Here is a 17,868-nt window from a genome sequence, read left to right on the forward strand (position 1 = left end):
CGCGTCCCCGGAGTCTCCCCCATCTTCCCACGCCTTACCCCGCGTCGCTGAGCCACGGCTATCGGGTTTCCTTCTAAGCTCGCCGCCGGAAGTGTGTTCCTGATTCCGGAGGACTCGTCCCACTCCCGAGGTCAGCCTCCACTAATCAAATTTCTGCTCTCTGCTCAGACGATTGACAGTCAAGACACCCAATCCGGCCTGGCCCCAGATGTGGTAGGCCGCTCACTGAAGCATTAGTGGTTTAGGGTTCTCGTTCTTTTTTAACCTCGTTCTGTAGTGCTTTGTCCGTGGACACGATTGAGTTGGAGGTCAGCTTCCTTGGCAGCCTGCCTGCAGCTGGACACCTGTGGTGCCCAAATAGGTGATGTCCTTGCCTCTGGTGAATCCCACAACTAGACCTACAGGCCCATGATTTACCCCTATGAAACCAATTTATGGCCCCAGCTCCTCGCGGCCTTTACCATCTTAGTAAAAGATAGGTAAAGTCCGCAAACCGGAAGCTTCATACTCATGCCCCTTATGGCTGCCTGCCTTTGATACCTCCTCTTCTACCCTGAATGAGGCCTGGGTGATGACAATATATGTCTCTGTGAGTATATTTGCACACGTGTATAAAGGTGTCCGTGGATGCCCAGAAAAGGGAATCAGATCCTTTGGAGCTTGGGTCCCAAACAGTTGTGGGTGCTGATGTGGAGGCTGGGATCTGAACTTGGGTCCTCATGATTGAGCCACAAGTGCTCTTGACCACTGAGTCCTCTCCAGCTCCCTGTGTTAGGCACCCGTGGTAACTTTCTCCTATATAAAAGCCAAGAGCCTACAGTTGTATTGTTTTCCTGCATTTTACAAACAAGCCATAGAAGCAGAATCCAAGATCAAGGAGTTTGTCTTGTGATCACCACACTGTGTATATGTGTGTCTCTTTGTGTGTGAATTTCTCCATTAAATATCAACTTGGTTTTTCAAGACAAGGTTTCTCTGTAGCTTTGGAACCTGTCCTGGAACTCGCTCTTGTAGACCAGGCTGGCCTCTGCCTCCCAAGTGCTGGGGTGGGATTAAAGGCGTGCACCACCACTGTCCAGTGTGAACTCTCTTCTTGCCAGCTTCAATCTCAGTGGAAAACTTTAGAAGCTTTACCTTCAAAAAAAAATTGTAGGGGCTGGAGAGATGGCTCAGAGGGTTAAGAGCACTGGCTGCTCTTCCAGAGGTCCTGAGTTCAATTCCCAGCAACCACATGGTGACTCACAACCATCTGTACTGAAATCTGGTGCCCTCCTCTGGCGTGCGGGCATACATCGAGGCAGAATGTTGTATACATAATAAATAAATCTTAAAAAAAATTGTAGCTGGATGTGGTGATCCTTACTGTTATCCCAGCACTTGGGAGATAGGCGGGAGGGTTGTTGCAAGTTCCAGGCCAGCCTAGGCTATGTTGTGAGAACTGTCTACACACACACACACACACACACACACACACACACAATAACAGTAACATAAAACAAAAAGCAAGCAACAAAACCCAATCCCCACACAAAGAACAACAAACTCACAGCAAATCCTCATCTGTAAGCATAACAGAGGGAAAGAATAAAGCTGGGAGTTGTGGCTCATTCAGAGGCTGACACAGAAGGACCAGGAATTCAAGGCCAGCCTGGTCTACATAGAAAGTTCCAGACGAGACTGAGATACCTAAGGAGACCCTGACAACAGAAATAGAGAGGGAGGAGAATTTGGTAGGGAAAGAAGAAACAGACTAAGTTCAGTTTAGGGGACATGGCACATTTAATGCAACAGTTGGTATAGTTAAACCAACTATCGGAGTTAAGGTTTAAGGAGCAAAGCATGCTGGGCTTTGTGGAGGAAAGTGCTTTCCCGGGAATTCAGCAGGTCCCACATGTCATTGAGTGTACAAGTGAGCCTTATAGTCACCCGCTGGAGACATGGAGAAGCTGGACAACAGAAATGGTATCACTACCATGTCCTGGGGGATTGGATCCAAAACAACTATCTTTAAGAGAAGCCAGGAAGGCGGAACAATAGTTCTTTCTTCTCCTTAGAACATCAAGTGAAGGAGCCGAGTATAGGCATGCTGGCTAGGAAGAGGGTTTGCAGTGTTTCTCCTGCAAGGAGAAGGTATTTGAGGCAGCATGTTTCCAGTGTGGCACATGAGGGTGGGCCTAAGGAGATGGATTTAATTAGAAGGCAGCATTAGAATGTCAAGGACACATAACTGGCACCTGCAGTGCATTGCAACAAATTGTTACTCATATCAACAGTCACAGACTGATCACTAGCACGCATGGAACACCTGGAAGATGCTCATGAAGATCAAAGCCAACACAGCTCCTGGTCTTGGTGACTTAGACCCGGCATGCCTATAGAATACACAGGTTCCAGAGATGCAAGGCTGTGGGATTCCTGGGGAGCAGCATGGTTGGGCTCCCTAGAGACGTAGCTTCTTTCACTCGGGACATTGGAGACCCAGTCTGGTCACTACAATCAGGAAATCAGGCTCTCCCTCCTAGGTGTTACTCCAAGGATGTGGGCTAGAAAGGAGGCAGCAACATTGTGACCTCAAGGTCCTCTAAACATGAGCCCAGGACCTAGGAGAAAGAGAAGGAGGATTGAAGACATGCATGTCTCCCATGCTGAGTCTGCTGATCTGCTCTGTGGGTGACCAGCTGCATGGTTTACTCAGCTTCCTCATTATAACACAAAAGCCCCTACCACTTGCTGAGGATTTTACATAGATTATTCTCTTGGCCATTCACATTAATTATCTATTAAAAGTTTTGAGGTCAGGGATATATCACACAGGGATATAAGAAATGATTACCTCAGCCTGAGCGGTGGTGGCGCATGCCTTTAATCTCAGCACTCGGGAGACAGAGGCAGGTGGATCTTTGTGAGTTCAAGGCCAGCCTGGTCTACAAGAGCTAGTTCCAGGACAGGCTCCAAAGCTACAGAGAAACCCTGTCTCAAAAAAAGGAAAGAAAGAAAGAAAGAAAGAAGAAAGGAAGGAAGGAAGGAAGGAAGGAAGGAAAGAAAGAAAGAAAGAAAGAAAGAAAGAAAGAAAGAAAGAAAGAAACTTGGCCCCTTGATCAAGAATAGTAAGGAATATTACAGAAAGATCCCATAAACTTACCCAGTTCCCCAAATTGTAACATCTACACTGTTAGGCATCTGTACTGGCCTGACCTCGGGGTATCTGCCCTCAGCTGTAGCCACTAAGAGCACCTCCTGTGCACGTTCACTATGTTCCCTTTTAAAAGGGCTCTGCCCACTTTCACCTCCAATTTCTGTCTCTGTCTCTTTCCCTCTCCCTGCTCTCTTCTGCCACTCCTGTCCCCAGAGGCCAGTTTCCCCTCCCCTCCCCTCCCCTCCCTTCTTTTCCCATTCACTTTCCCCCAATAAAAACCCCCTCCACTTGAGCTCAGTTGCATGGCATCTTTCTCTCTCTCCCCACTTTTTCTAAATTCCATCATACACAGCATCACTGTTGGCTGATAGGACAGTTCTGTCCCATCAGGACAGGATGCCTGTGTTGACTTTTGTAGTCACCCATGCTTCCCCTCACCTCAAGCTCTCCTAAGCCCCTGGCGATGACTAGCAGCCACTCTGAGTCCTGTCTCGATCCAGTCTCTCATCCTTATTAATGTCATACAGGTGGACTCTCTACAGAATGTAACCTTTGGGGACTGGCATTTCCCCTCTCACCGTAATTCTCTGGATCTTCATCCTTGTGGCTCACATCACAGTTTGTTTTTTTTATTGCTGGATGGGATTCTGTCCTAAGGACATAGAAGAAAAGAATTTGCTTAACCACTCACTGAAGACTATCCGGGTGACTTTTTGGATCCCTAAAGCTGGTGTAGACACTCATGTGCACACGTGACATAGAGCATGAGCCTTCAGTCCTCTGGGATACATGTGAAAGGTTGCATATTCACAGTGCTCCAAACTGTCTCCTCAAAGCACAGGAGAGCATTGCCTTTCCCCAGAACAGCTCACTTGATACATTATCCATTCTCAATTCTCTGGGACAAATGTGTTAACTCCACAGTTGCTCCCAACACTTGCCCTTTGCCAGGCACTGATATATGGGAGGACTGTATGCATAAAATTTAAAACCAAGAAGAGATTAACTTTGACTCTGGCTCATACCCTGATCATTGAACCACCACCAATCCAGTTCTTTCTTTGTAAACTTCCATTGGTCCCGAAAGACAGAAAGCCTCCGCTACAGTTTCAGATCTTGCTTGGACTCTGCTCCAAATCCACCTATTCTGCTCTATTTAAAGCACCTGCCAGACTCTAAGGGCTGGGTCTCTGTAGGTGGGATAGAGTCAACTTCACTCTTTGTATTCCCGGTATTTAAAACAGTGCCTCGAGGAAAAATAGAAGATGTGATAAATGCTACAGTTAGGGTAAAGAAATACAGAAAGACAGACAGGTAGATGGGTGAATGGATGGTGCATGAGTGCTTGGGCAGATGGATAAGTGAATAGCTTGATGCATCCAAGATAGTTACATATATGGATGGATGCATGGGTACATGGATGTTTGTGTGACTAGATAGATGAGTGATGGGAGAATTGATGGTTAAATGGGTGGATGGATGCGTGCATATATTCAAGGATACATACATGTATATATACATGAATGACAGCTGGTTGGGGTAGATGCATGCTTGTATAAATGCAAGGATAAACACATAAATACATAGATGATATGTGGATAGATGGGTGGATGGATGCATGAATGCATACAGGATGGATGGGTAGATGGATGGTGGGTAGATGAGACAGACAGGTAGATGGCTGACTGAATTAAGACACAAAACAAATGATAGAATTTTTAAAAGACTTATTTATTATTCATGTATACAGTGTTCTGTCTGCATGTATGCTGCAGGCCAGAAGAGGGCACCAGATCTCATTACAGATGTTTGTGAACCACCATGTGGTTACTGGAAATTGAATTCAGGACCTCTGGAAGAGCAGTCAATATTCTTAACCTCTGAGCCATCTCTCCAGCCCCAAATAATAGAATTTGAAGTGTTGTGACATTGGGATGGGCTATGGGGAACACTTCAGAGGCGGTGTGTGTGTGTGTGTGTGATGGTGGTTATGATTCCTGGATCTTGAAATTTGCCCATCTGTTGTGGGAAAGAAGACGTGGAGGGCTGGGCGGTGGTGGCACACGCCTTTAATCCCAGCACTTGGGAGGCAGGGGCAGGCGGATCTCTGTGAGTTCGAGACCAGCCTGGTCTACAAGAGCTAGTTCCAGGACAGGCTCCAAAACCACAGAGAAACCCTGTCTCGAAAAACCAAACAAACAAACAAACAAACAAACAAAAAAAAAAAAAAAAAAAGAAGACGTGGAGGTTTAGAGAAAAGAGCTGACTTGGTCAGCAAAGGCCAACTTTCCGGAAGGACTGGGAATTTTGTCTAGTAACGGTCAAGTCTAAGTAGTCTCTTCTTTTACACCTGCATGTGTGTGCATGCAGGGGTCTGAGGTTGACATCAAGTGTCTCTCTTGGTCACTCTTTTTCATTATGTGTATGTATTGTCTTGAGGCAGAGTCTCTCACTGAACTAGGAATCCACAGCTTCAGCTGGTTTGTCGCCCTGCTCCTGGGGTTCCCTGTGTCTCAGGAGTCCACAGTTTCAGCTGGTTCGCTGCCCTGCTCCTGGGGTTCCCTGTGTCCAGGTAGTCCTGAATAGTATAAGATCACAGGCTGAGCAATTGGTGGGAAAAGGCCAGTAAGCAGTGCTTCGCCAGGGCTTCCTTACATTAGCTCCTTCCTCCTGGTTCCTAGCTGCCCTTCTTGTATTCCAGCCTTGACTTCCTTCAGTGACGGACTTTGATGTGGAACTCTAAGCTTAAATAAACCCTTTCCTCCTCAGGTTTCTTTTAGTCATGGTGTTTGGTCACAGCATTAGAACCCTATGACAGAAACTGGTGCCAGGCTAAAGAGGAGGGCATTGCTGTTTCAGACCTGACCATGTGTTTTGCAGGAGGATGGTGACAGTATCTGAACCTTGGGTTGGAAAAGCTGCTGAGTGCTCAGAGCTTGGTGAGCCCTTGTGGGAACTTGGAGGATCAACCTGAGAGCAGTGCGGACAGACAATGGAGGCCTGGTTTGTGAGGTGCAGAGGTAAGTTTTGAGAGTTCCTTAAAGACTGTTGGAAGTATTGGCATTTTGAATTAAGAGCTATTAAAGTGAAACTCTAATTTACTGGAATTCTACATTAACATCTACATGATGTTTCTCTTTATCTACGTTTTGCCTCTGGGCTTTTTTGCCTTCCTTTCTGTACGTCCTACTCTGTGTCTGCTGGCTGGCTGGTTGGCCTGGGGCCTCTCACTCTCTTTCTCCCTCACTCTCTTCTCCTTCTCCCTCCTTTTCTTCTTTCTGGAACCTAGATTTCTCCTCCTGATTATTCTCTCTGCCTGCTAGTCCTGCCTATCCCTTTCCTGCCTAGCTATTGGCCATTTCATTTTTTATTAGACCAATCAGTTGCCTTAGGCAGCAGAAACAAATGTAACATATCCTTACATTGTTTGAAAAAATGCAACAGAAACACAGTTAAAGTAATCTTCCACAGCATAAACAAATGTAACACATCTTTACATAGTTAAATATTCTACAACATGACAATGTCCTGGATCTTCAGTCTTGGAGCAAGCCAGTAAGCAGCACTCTTCCATGGCTTCTGGTTCAGCCCCTGCCTCCTGGTTCCTGCCCTGAGTTCCTGCCTTGATTTCCCTGGAGGATGGACTTAGAAGCTGCAAGGTAAACTAAACCCTTTCTTCCCCAAGTTGCTTTTGGGCATGGTGTTTAGTGACACCAGTGGAAAGCCCATTTAAGACTATATTAGCAAAGTCTGACTAGGATGGGCAGCCACAAGGATAGGAGCAGACTTGACTTTGGAGGCCGTGGGGTATTCCTTGTCACTGACTGGGGTGCTGACTGCGTTGACAGTTTCCCCTGCAAAGCTGGAACACTTTGGTGTCTTTATCCGGGGCTTCCTTCTGCAGAGTCCTTTGTTCTCTGCAAGGGCTCTTATGGCCAGCAATTTCTGTTGCTTTATGAATGAGATCTTCAGTTGATCTTCAAAAACCATTAGTACATTTGTTGAGAAATTTCTCATTTTTTCCCTCCTCTTTTCTTTCCAGAGTTATAAAATCTATCTTGAATTTCCCAGTGTGAAGGTGTGACATCCATAGCAGAGGCTCATAAGCCGTGACCTGAGGCAGACTGGAAAGCAAGTGGAGATGAAATGTGAGGGCTTTTCTCGTGCCCTCACGGCACCCTTGTGTTGTGATAAAAAAAAAAAAGTGTACACACACACACACACACCTGGTGGCATCTTCCATGTACTGCAGTGAACTCATTATTGAGGCTCTTAAATTCTGTTTGCAGGTACAGTGAAGTGCTTTAAGTGTGGACACTCAAGGGTTTCTGAGATGACAGACATTGCCGTTCCAACAAGTTAGTTTTCTTTGCAAAAGTAAACAGCCTGCCCAAGGGCAAGTTTATGGTTACGGTGCCACTTACCGAATGTCTGAGAAATTCTTATTTCCTGTTTAGACAAGTCGTGAGAAAGGTAATTGAGAAACAGGTCTGTGCGGCCTGGAGAAAGGTGCTCCGAAGCACGGCCAGGGTGGGGGCAGGCTCTTACTCTCAGGTGATAATTGGTTATACACCTCACCGGCTGCTGGCTCTTCACAGGTCACCCCTGTAGTAGAACTCAGGACATTTCTGTCATTTCCCATCCATTCTGATGTTCTCCATCCAGCAGGAGGAGGATGAAGAAGATGAGATTGCCACCCCCATCACACCTGGCGAGTTGTCAGAACACTGTTAGAGTTTAAGACACTGTTCCTTCTGATTGAACCCCAAAGCAACCACCATGGTAGAACTGTTGTCCTCAGGAGGCATGTTTGTGTCCTTACCCCTGGTCCTGGGATTGTGGCCAGTTCTTAGCATCCTTGACTCTTCTCTCCCACTCTATAGGCCACGGCACCCTGCTCTGTGCTAAGCAGTAAGGACTGTAAGTCACTTTATCTTATTTCAGGTATTAATAAAAATGATTTTAAAGCTAAAATGAGCAGATCACGGTAGCACACGCCTGTAATCCAGCACTTGGGTGGCACAGGCAAGAGGATCAGGTGTTAGTAAAAGGCTAGCCTGGGCTACACAAGACCCTATCTCAAAACTACACGGTAAAATAGAAATTAGACAGAAAACACGAGGTTCATTTTTTTTTTAAATCCTCTTTTTTTAACATTTTTTTAATATTTATTTATTATGTATACAATATTCTGTCTGCGTGTATGCCTTCAGGCCAGAAGAGGGCACCAGACCTCATTACAGATGGTTGTGAGCCACCATGTGGTTGCTGGGAATTGAACTCCGGACCTTTGGAAGAGCAGGCAATGCTCTTAACCGCTGAGCCATCTCTCCAGCCCCACGAGGTTCATTTTTGTTTTAATTCTGTGTGTGGATGTGTGCAAGTTAGTGCACTTGCTGGATGAGGACAGAGGTGTTGGATCCCCTGGAGCTGGAGTCCCAGGCAGTTGCGAGCTGCCTGATGTGGGTGCTGGAATCAAACTCAGGTCCTCTGCAAGGGCAATAGACACTCCTAACCTCTGAGCCATCTCTCCACCTTATTTTTGATAAATACATTTCTCTCTTTTATTTTATTTTTTTAAGATTTATCACATGTATTCTTCATGCAGGAATGCCTGCATGACAGAAGAAGGTACCAGATCTCATTACAGATGGTTGTGAGCCACCACAGATTTGCTGTGGATTGAACTCAGGACCTCTGGAAGAGCAGCCAGTGCTCTTCAGCACTGAGTCATGTCATCTTAACAGCCCTGGTAAAACCTTTAAAACAAACAAAAAAACAAAAACAAAAACCGGCGTTTCAAAAGAATGGTGAGCGATGCCTTGAGGAACTGTGAGAGAGGCCCCAGGGTAAAAGGCAGAAGGCCTTTTACCTCAGGTGCATTTTAGTCCCTGGATTATTCCTGGACGTGACTTCCTGCCTCCTGTGTTAGACATTTGCGTTCAGTTTATAAGCCGTGTTTATTCGTGTTGGATTTGGGGACACAGCTATAGAACCCAGTCTGGTCAGCGTACCCTGACTCTGGATATGGCCTCTGCCTTGCCTTCATGTTTTCCCAGGTGTAATCTATAGCGCGTGCCAAGCTACTGTGTTTCAGTTGGTCTGTCCTTAGAGAGACTGGGAAAGGGCTGCTCGGTTAATATTTAGCATGTGCTTCCTGATATCTGTGTGCATGTTTTTCTGCACTTGTACATCCTTCCTTGGTCCACTGCCTTCTTTGTTGCGTTTGTGTGTAAAGTACACTGATCCTGAAGGGCGGCTGTCTACAGATCGACTGCCATCTCCCCATCCTCTCTGGTCCTCGGATCCCCGGATCTCTGGAGTAGCAGGCAAGAAAGTCGACACCAGGTGTGGTGGTTTGAAACCCTCCCCTGGGCTTGAGCCTTGAGCACCTGGGCTCCCATTGGTAGCTTTGTTGGATGAGTCACAGGGTGTGGTGGTTTGAATGAGAATGACCCCCAAAGGCTCACATTTGCATCCTTGGTTCCCAGTTGGAACTGTTGGGAAGAATTAGGAGATCTCGTTAGAGGTGCTTCAAAAGACTCAAGCCATTCCCAGGTGGTTCTCTCTGCTTCTTGCTCATGCACCAGGACATGGAAGGTCCTAGCTACTGCTCCAGCGTCATGCCTGCTGCCCTGCTCCCCACCGTGAGGACCACAGACTCCAACCCTCTGGAGCCCTCTGAGCCTGAGAAAACATATTTGCTACATCCTGACCCAACCACAGACTAAAGCTAGGACCAGCCTGACCCTCAGGTGTTCCTAATGCTCTGTGGGACCCGTGACTCAGCTGCTGTTGCTCGGCTTCCGTGACTACAAGACTTTCTGCTCCCCTCCATATCAGTCAGAAGCATGACGATGACACGGCTGTGCCCTATTCTTTTTTTTTTTTTTTGGTTTTTCGAGACAGGGTTTCTCTGTGGTTTTGGAGCCTGTCCTGGAACTAGCTCTTGTAGACCAGGCTGGTCTCGAACTCACAGAGATCCACCTGCCTCTGCCTCCCGAGTGCTGGGATTAAAGGCGTGCGCCACCACCGCCCGGCTCCTGTGCCCTATTCTTATTAAAAGTTCATGCTTGCTAACCGCCACACCAACGGGATGTACCAAACCTGTGGTTTTGACCTTTCTGTACCTCCTGCTCACTAACCTCGAGGTCATCTTGTAGTCACGGGAGTGGGTGCCTCTGGCCAGGTCTGGATGGCTCAAAAAAATTTCAAATTCATAGAGTTCATCTGCTCACCTTCTCTTGGGTGAGAACAGCCTGGCTACAACACCCCAGATTAAATGTTTTCTCTTATAAACTGCCTTGGCCATGGTGTCTCGTCGTGGCAAAAGAAAAACCCCTAGTACACTGAGGAAAGAAGAAATCCCTTTTATTGTGTTTTTAAAGACAAACAAAAAACAGAGAAAAAAAAACCCCACAAACTACAAAGCTGGGTTGTCACCCAGGAAAGCGCTGACCCCTGGGAAGCAGGCCGGTCACCAGGGACCAGAGCAATGTCCATGAAGGGGAGCCTGGGCTGCCCTCCTCGAGCTGGACAGCTACGTGACTAGAAACAAGAGTCAGCGTGTCTGCTTCAGAAGTCCACAAAAGACCATGGTTCTTCGTGCAGCCCCTGGCGGTGAGGTGTCCCTGGGGTTTCCCCAGTTTCTGTCCCTGCCTCTCTGTATTTCTCTTTATATCGTCTCAGCGATCATATTTCTCTTCTATACCAGTCGTGTTATGTGGCTGCTTCGTATGGTCTTAATGGATCACATATGAAATGACCCTACTTACCCATAAGGTGATAGGCTCAGAGGTATTAGGGTAGGATTTTAATGACTTGGGAACACAAATCAGTCCCCAGTTGGCAGCCAAGCTGCAGGTCTGTCTCGTTGCCTCTGGTGATACCGGGTGGAAGACGTTTCTATTTTCCTATCCTCCTCCCACCGGCCCAGCTTCCATGTGCTTAGATCCTGCCTGGCCAGCGGTACACAGCAGGACCGTTACACATTCCAGCCCAGGTGACTGTAGCTCGGCCAGGTGGCCCTGAGACAGCTCCAAAAACCATCTCCAGGAGGGGGTCCCTCCCTTGGATCCCTGCCCCAGGGGCATCTGATGGAGTCACCTGTGTGACACCCTTGGATGGGGGAAGAGCAAACTGAAAGCTAGCCACCTCACTGTAGGAGGGCTTGCGTGAAGGAAGGGCGGAGGTCGTCAAGTCACCGCCACACTCACACTCCTGGCGGATCTCCTGCTGTGAGAGAGGACCCTCAGGATCAGCTCCTTCCAACGGGCTAGAGAAGGTACTGACCATCACCAGTAGGGGGCGCAAGAAGCCACCGTATTTCTGATTCTGCTCACTCCGGCTAATGTGTTGGTGGCTTCCACACGGGGCTGCACCTGGGGGTGTGGGGTCTTTGGCCTGTCTGTGGAAAGACCTAAAGAGTCACCTCACCAGAGAAGACAGACAAACACCAAACACATAAAAATGTGCTTAACAGCTTCAGCCACTGGGACAATGGAAATCAAAACCAGAGTTAAAAAACCCCTGACATACCAGAACGCCAAATGTTGGCAGGATGAGAAGTTAGAACTCTTCCTGAAGTGCTGACGGTGGGGAAAGTGTCACCACAGCCAGGGGACCACAGCCTGAATGTCCAGCAGGAAATGGATCAAGATGGTGGGGTCTACGCTGAAGTGAAAGGAAAACGCCACATCAGTTAGGCTTACAGACTAACTAACTCCTGCTCTGTTGAAGGAGCCAGACTCAGGAGGGAGCATGCAGCATCGTGCCATGTTTATAAAAATTTGGAAAATTCAAATTATTTGGTAGTGGCAAAGGTTCACGGTTGGTTGAGGCTAGAGAGGATGGAGAGGGGCCATCCATGGCATGACCCAGGAGCTTAAGAAGCCCAGTGAGACAATGATGTGCTCATGCAAGCTTTGATCCCATGGGTGAACATGTGTCAAATGTATCTAGGTGCCCACCCCGAAAGTGTACACTATACCTCTCAACTACACTTCAGTAGAGTTATCAAAAATTAAAAAAAAAAATAGGCGTTGGGAATCATCATAGAGAGGCCTCTGTTGGCAGTTGATGGGGACAGATACAAAGACCCACAGCCAAACATTAGGCGGAGAAAGAGCCCAAATTGGAGATCTGCATCGGATCTCTCCCCTTGGAGCTCAGAGAACCCCATGGAGGAGGTAGAGGAAGAACTGTGGGAGTCAGAGGGGCAGAGAATAGACACCAGGAGGACACAGTTCACAGAATCAACTAAGCAGTGCTCATAGAGCCTCGTAGAGACTGAAGCAGCAGTCAGGGAGCCTGTGTGGGTCTGCATAGGACCTCTGCATATATGTGATTGTTGTTAGCTTGGAATCTTGTGGGACTCATAGCAGTAGAAGTGGGGGTGTCTCTGGCTCTTTTGCCTGCTCTTGGGACTCTTTTCCTCCTACTGGATTGCCTTGCCCAGGCTTGAAGTGCGAGGGTTTGTGTCCAGTCTCATTGTACATTGTTGTGCCATGTTCAGTTGGTGTCCCTAGGAGGCCTGCTCTTTTCTGAAGGGAAACTTGATGTGGGATTCCCCTCTGTCCACTGTGAATACCAATGGTTCATAAAGAAACCGCTTTGGACCTATAACAAGGCAGAACTTAGCTAGGCAGGGAAAACTAAACTAAATGCTGGAGGAAGAAGGCAGAGTTTAGAAGAAGCTATGGAGCTGCTGCCAGAGACAGACATGCTGAAACTTTGCTGGTAGGCCACGACCTCATGGTGATGCACAGATTAATGGAGATGGGTTAAATTAAGATGTAAGAGTTAGCCAAGCCGGGCGATGGTGGCGCACGCCTTTAATCCCAGCACTCAGGAGGCAGAGGCAGGCGGATCTCTGTGAGTTCGAGACCAGCCTGGTCTACAGAGCTAGTTCCAGGACAGGCTCCAAAACCACAGAGAAACCCTGTCTCAAAAAACCAAAAAAAAAAAAAAAAAAAAAGAAAAGAGTTAGCCAATAAGAAGTTAGAGCTAATGGGCCAAGCAGTGATTTAATTAATACAGTTTCTGTGTGATTATTTTGGGAGTCTGGGTGGCCAGGAAATGAACAAGTGCCCTACCTACAACAGAAACTGGGGAGAAGTGAATCTGGGGGAGAGAGGAGGAGGACTGGGAGGAGCAGAGGAGGGGGAAACTGCAGAATGGCTTGGGAAAAAAAAGAAAAGAAGAAAGGGGCGGGGTTGGTGAGCTAGCTCAATGAGTAAAGGTATCTTCCACTAAGTTTGACTGCCTGAGTTTAGTCCCCAGGGGACGGAGAGTGGTGACTGCTGCAGGTTGTCCTCTGACTTCATGCACACACATACACACACACTTTAAGTTAGTCATAACTTGACTACATTGGCCATCCATTTTTTTTAAAGATTTATTTATTTATTATGTATTCAGTGTTCTGCCTGCATGTGTGCCTGCAGGTCAGGAAAAGGTGCCAGATCTCATTATAGATGGTTATGAGTCACCATGTGTTGGGAATTGAACTCAGGACCTCTGGAAGAGCAAGCATCCAGTGCTCTTGACCTCTGAGCCATTTCTCCAGCCCTGGCCATCCCGTTTTTAAGCTCGGGACTTGGTGCAGTGGCCAGTGACTTTTGAGAATTAAACTCCAGTTATACATAGCTCCTAATTATGTGGGGTTCATGCTCACATCCATATCAGCAGTTTGAAGTATGGATTATTAAAAGTGGGCATTAAAACTTGGTTCTTACAGGGTCTGGATAGCAGTCGAGTCAATAACTGGTTCAGTCCAGGCCAGAAGCAGTCAGACTGCAGACTCCTCCCTGGATGTCACATCTGTGCAGAACCTTGAAGGAGGTTTCCTGGATCTGTTTTCTTATGAACAAAATCAGTGGTCAGGTTGGGGTGTAGCTCAGTGGTAGAGCATCTGCTTAGCATGCACGGGGGCCTGAAGCCTGGTGAGTACCTCTGTTTCCAACATCCAGATATTTCAGAGGTGTACCGCAGAGGAACCCCTAGCATCAAGGAGGAAGCCACACCTGAAGTTTTGGTGGCATGGTGACTTTCTTCAGAGATAGTGGACTGAGGGGTGCCGTAGGCTCTTCCTGGCCCTGTGAAGGACCACGTTTATTCCCCCAGCTGCTGAGGTCACAGTCTAAAATTGTAGCAAGCACTTGGGAGATTAAAACACATTTGTTTCTCTTGTATAACCTAAAAGTGTCTGTATCTTTAAGCCTTGGGAGTAAATTACAAAATGAGATGTAAAAATCTGGCCCCCTTTCCCTCGGATATGGTGGCCATGGCATTCCCCGGCAGAGAACCTCATGTTGCACCCAGGGAGCCTGCAGCCCTTGGCTGGCTTCACCCCATGTGTGACAGTTCAGCTTGGGTGCCTGCCTGGCCCTGTTCTGGCCGCAGGGCAGGGACTAGCAGAGATCAATAGTGCCTTAACTATTAACATAGCTGACAGTAACAAATTCAAACATCGTGAGGCTGGAGAAACGGCTCACTAGTTAAGAGCCCTGCTGTCTTGCAGGGGACCCAGGTTCAAATCCCAGCAGACACATAGTGGCTCACAACCATCTGTAACTCTAGTTCCAGGGGATCCAACGCTGTCTTCTGCCCTCCATGGGCACCAGGCAGGCACAGACATAGATGCAGTCAAAATAGCCATACACGTTAATAGTTATACACACAAGCCGGGCGGTGGTGGCGCACGCCTTTAATCCCAGCACTTGGGAGGCAGAGGCAGGTGGATCTCTGTGAGTTCGAGACCAGCCTGGTCTACAGAGCTAGTTCCAGGACAGGCTCCAAAACCACAGAGAAACCCTGTCTCGAAAAACCAAAAAAAAAAAAAAAAAATAGTTATACACACACATCCAACCCCAGCACTGTGAGGTGAGCTGAACTACGCCCCTTTGGTTCATTTTCCTGTGGATGACTGTTACTGCCCTGTCTGTATTCACAGACCATAGTTTTCAGTGCACACCCAAATATATGACACATAGAGTTAAGAAAAGAATGTGCTGGGGCTGGAGAGATGGCTCAGAGGTTAAGAGCATTGCCTGCTCTTCCAAAGGTCCTGAGTTCAATTCCCAGCAACCACATGGTGGCTCACAACCATCTGTAATGGGGTCTGGTGCCCTCTTCTGGCCTGCAGGCATACACACAGACAGAATATTGTATACATGATAAATAAATAAATATTAAAAAAAGAATGTGCTGAATAACTGCTGGATAGCATGGGTAAATATGAAAGATTTGAAAGTTCTCTTGTAAGCGAAGGGAGCCCATGTGCAGTCTCTGTGTGCTGTGATTTCTCCAATACAACATTCTGGAGAAATCAGAACAATGACTGCTGGCAAGGGTGGGCTAAATGCACAGCGCATGTGCAGCGTTAGAACCATAGCGCTTTCCGCATCATCTGCGATGCACTCCGACGGTTATTCTTGACAGTCAGCCTGACTGGATGGATGGAGAGATCCCAGGTGACTGCGAGCCTGTGAGGAAGATTCCAAGGCCAACTAGATCACCGGGGCTCTGATCTAGTCAATGGCTCGGTCTACTGATGGATTCAAAATTCAAACAGGCTATTGGGATGTGATGGAGCTTTGGGTGGTGGGGCCTGTGGACCACTGGGGTGTGTCTGAAGGGTGATTTTTCAGCCCCAGCACCCTCCTTTTTCATTTCATCAGCTTTATGAGGCGACTGCTGCCCTCTACAGTGCCCTTCCTCTGAGATGCTACTGCCTTGCCACGGACTTAAAACAACAGAGCCACGAGGCCATGAACTGAAACCACGAGCTCAGATAGCTTTTCCTTCTTTCAGTTGTCTGTGTCAGGTGTTCTGCCAGCGATGAGAACTCAGCTAACACATGCAGCCTTTCACTACGCATTTGTACAGACCCACGGAATGTACAGAGGAGCCTTCCCGTAAGCCAGGCTTCAGTTAGCAGTACTGTGTCAGCAGCTCACAAGGGCAGCGAGGGTGTCACACTGAAGGAGACATTACTTTACCAGCTTTTTGTCACGTGACAGAGTACCTAGGAAGCCTAAGGAGGAAGGACTTGTCTTGGCTCAGCCTCAGAGGTGTTGGTCCACAGTCCATGGTCAGTTGACCTTGTACTGTGGTCTGTGCAGGGTGGCACAGCGAAGTGGAAGAGCAGGGCACAGCTGCTCAGCTCATGAGGAGGGGAAGGGACCTGACAAGGTGTAGCCTTTTAGTTACCTACAGATCTATTTCCTTCCGCTAGGCCCTGTCTCCCAATGATGCCAGGTGTTGAGTCCACCAAGGGACCTGCCCTGTGAATGCAGAAACACGCTCTCACCACTAAGGGAACAAGACAGCTTACTCGAGCCAAATGTGAGTGATGGTGGCCCAGGAACATGGATGTAGGTTGCTGGAACTGTAGGAAATTTTATTAGTTACAAAGGAAGTCACAAATCCAAGCATTGGGCACCACAGGGGATGGGGACCACAAGGCATAGGGACTAGAGGGGTTGGGGACCACAGGGCATGGGGTAGGGGTATTACAGCAAAGAGAGGAAAATTTCCTGTCCACTAAGGCCTCAGGCACTATCTGATAGCACGCTGAGACTACATTTTAAAAGTTTTGAAAGTCACAAGGCTGTTAGGTCAGACACAGGAGTGGCTTTCAAAGGGACTAAAATAGTCCAAGATAATCTGGCTCTGGCTCTGGTCTGCAACATTTTAACTCTCCACAAACAAGCGGCTCAGTCATTCGTCCTTGTCCTTGTAGAATGTGTGACAGGGGTGCCACTTCAGTTCTCAGTTTACCCAGGGTCCAGTCACCTCCCAATGGTGTGTCATGGGGCACATTCTTGGTCTCACTGATAAAGGAAGTCTAGAAACAGACACAGAAGGGAAGGCAAGGACAAATGCCAGAGACTCAGAGAGAGACAGACAGTTCTGAGAATCAGCAGGTGTCAGAGGGAGGAGGTGGATGGACGGACGGACGGAGAAAGCTGCGGTTTGGATAGAGAACAAGTGAAAAGACAACCACACTTTTGCACATCACAGATGTGTTAAATGAGATGGTCTTCTCTTTCCAGACAGCCCAGGAGCGATTTTCCCTTAACAAGGTCTGGTTTAAGCACAGAGTAGAGAGCTGCTGGGTGTGGCTGAAACTCTTCGGGTTAGCTACAGAAAGGCAGGAATAACCAACACCACCTACTGTTGTAAGTTTGCCATCTAGTTCAGTTAGAGTCAGCAAAGAAGGAATAGCTGATTATAGTTCCAGGGACCTTGACCCTTTAGCTTTGTGGACAGCTTAGAGCCCTCCTCAGCAGCTGAACTTTAATCTTATGCAGCTTGTGGCACTTGACCCTTCACTGAAAGGCCAATGCTGGCTTGTTTTTGACTCAGCCACCATAGCCCTTGAAATGGGCATCCTTCAAAAACTATAACTCTCTGCTTCCCAGGTTGTAACTGAGAACCCATAATGCCATTTGCTTCAGAGGAAGATGATGCACTGGAAATCCTGTCTCAAAGGTGTCTGAGAAGGAGATGACTTCAGAGGGCTCTTACACCCCTTTCTTCCTGCTTGCTGTCTCTTGGATTTACCAACTGGGCACTGAGCATCCAACACAGGAGTTTTGGGGAGAAAATTTCATATAAGCTTTGATAAGTTTCAGCCCAAAGGATGTTCCTGCTTTTCTTTTTAAATGTTCCTCTTCTGTCTGAGGTTTTAAACTTGTAGATTTTTTGAGGCACAGTCTCACTAGCAA

General features: G+C 47.6%; 1 long non-coding RNA gene across 1 annotated transcript; it reads left to right on the forward strand.

Annotated features, from left to right (window-relative positions):
• The first annotated feature begins 7 nt into the window (after window positions 1-7).
• On the forward strand, window positions 8-12,896 carry LOC130862724 (uncharacterized). Its single transcript, XR_009055679.1, has 4 exons — window positions 8-130; window positions 6,017-6,156; window positions 6,638-6,795; window positions 7,179-12,896. It is a non-coding gene; the product is annotated as an uncharacterized LOC130862724 (long non-coding RNA).
• The last annotated feature ends 4,972 nt before the right edge of the window (window positions 12,897-17,868 follow it).

This window comes from Chionomys nivalis, chromosome 20 (genome assembly GCF_950005125.1).
Source record: "Chionomys nivalis chromosome 20, mChiNiv1.1, whole genome shotgun sequence".
In the NCBI taxonomy this organism is placed as follows: domain Eukaryota; kingdom Metazoa; phylum Chordata; class Mammalia; order Rodentia; family Cricetidae; genus Chionomys; species Chionomys nivalis.